Genomic DNA, 1,571 nt, shown 5'->3' with positions numbered 1-1,571 from the left:
GAGCTGCCGGTCACCATAGGTGGCGCGTGTTGTCTCCCGCCGGCAATGCCACGACAGCACGCTCCCGGGCCTCTGTCGGCAGCGGCAAGCTCAGTTGGGAGCAAGGGTGTTCGCACTAAAACCGTCTACTCGCCTAACTCCGGGCGATTGCGCCTCTCTCGAAACCGACCAAGTACCTAGGACGGCGCTGCGCGCCGCCGGGACCTGAGAGGGTTTCGAGGTGTATCGTGCAGGGGAGCTCGGCCTCCTCCTGTTTGCAGAATAATTGAGCGGACGCTTGCGTGTTCGCGCGGGCCCCCGGGACACACTCCCGGGCGGCCGGCTGCTCAGCTCTAGTTGACGCAGCTCCCTGGTTGATCCTGCCAGTAGTCATATGCTTGTCTCAAAGATTAAGCCATGCATGTCTCAGTACAAGCCGCATTAAGGTGAAACCGCGAATGGCTCATTAAATCAGTTATGGTTCCTTAGATCGTACCCACGTTACTTGGATAACTGTGGTAATTCTAGAGCTAATACATGCAAACAGAGTCCCGACCAGAGATGGAAGGGACGCTTTTATTAGATCAAAACCAATCGGATTGGCTTGTCTGGTCCGTTTGCCTTGGTGACTCTGAATAACTTTGGGCTGATCGCACGGTCCTCGTACCGGCGACGCATCTTTCAAATGTCTGCCTTATCAACTGTCGATGGTAGGTTCTGCGCCTACCATGGTTGTAACGGGTAACGGGGAATCAGGGTTCGATTCCGGAGAGGGAGCCTGAGAAACGGCTACCACATCCAAGGAAGGCAGCAGGCGCGCAAATTACCCACTCCCGGCACGGGGAGGTAGTGACGAAAAATAACGATACGGGACTCATCCGAGGCCCCGTAATCGGAATGAGTACACTTTAAATCCTTTAACGAGTATCTATTGGAGGGCAAGTCTGGTGCCAGCAGCCGCGGTAATTCCAGCTCCAATAGCGTATATTAAAGTTGTTGCGGTTAAAAAGCTCGTAGTTGGATTTGTGTCCCACGCTGTTGGTTCACCGCCCGTCGGTGTTTAACTGGCATGTATCGTGGGACGTCCTGCCGGTGGGGCGAGCCGAAGGGGTGCTTTCGCGTCCCGAGGCGGACCCCGTTTAAATCCTACCAGGGTGCTCTTTGTTGAGTGTCTCGGTGGGCCGGCACGTTTACTTTGAACAAATTAGAGTGCTTAAAGCAGGCAAGCCCGCCTGAATACTGTGTGCATGGAATAATGGAATAGGACCTCGGTTCTATTTTGTTGGTTTTCGGAACCCGAGGTAATGATTAATAGGGACAGGCGGGGGCATTCGTATTGCGACGTTAGAGGTGAAATTCTTGGATCGTCGCAAGACGAACAGAAGCGAAAGCATTTGCCAAGTATGTTTTCATTAATCAAGAACGAAAGTTAGAGGTTCGAAGGCGATCAGATACCGCCCTAGTTCTAACCATAAACGATGCCAGCCAGCGATCCGCCGCAGTTCCTCCGATGACTCGGCGGGCAGCCTCCGGGAAACCAAAGCTTTTGGGTTCCGGGGGAAGTATGGTTGCAAAGCTGAAACTTAAAGGAA

At 53.5% G+C, this 1,571-nt stretch overlaps 1 non-coding gene across 1 annotated transcript in view; it reads left to right on the top strand.

Annotated features, from left to right (window-relative positions):
- Window positions 1–346: 346 nt before the first annotated feature.
- The window catches only part of LOC126334315 (small subunit ribosomal RNA), a 1,893-nt gene continuing 668 nt past the window's right edge, over window positions 347–1,571 (top strand). The window contains exon 1 of the ribosomal RNA XR_007564644.1: window positions 347–1,571. This exon is cut by the window's right edge and continues 668 nt beyond it. This is a non-coding gene — a ribosomal RNA (small subunit ribosomal RNA).

This window comes from Schistocerca gregaria, unplaced genomic scaffold (genome assembly GCF_023897955.1).
Source record: "Schistocerca gregaria isolate iqSchGreg1 unplaced genomic scaffold, iqSchGreg1.2 ptg001726l, whole genome shotgun sequence".
Classification (NCBI taxonomy): Eukaryota; Metazoa; Arthropoda; class Insecta; order Orthoptera; family Acrididae; genus Schistocerca; species Schistocerca gregaria.
The sequence above is the reverse complement of the archived record's forward strand: the minus strand, read 5'-3'. Positions and strand labels throughout refer to the sequence as shown.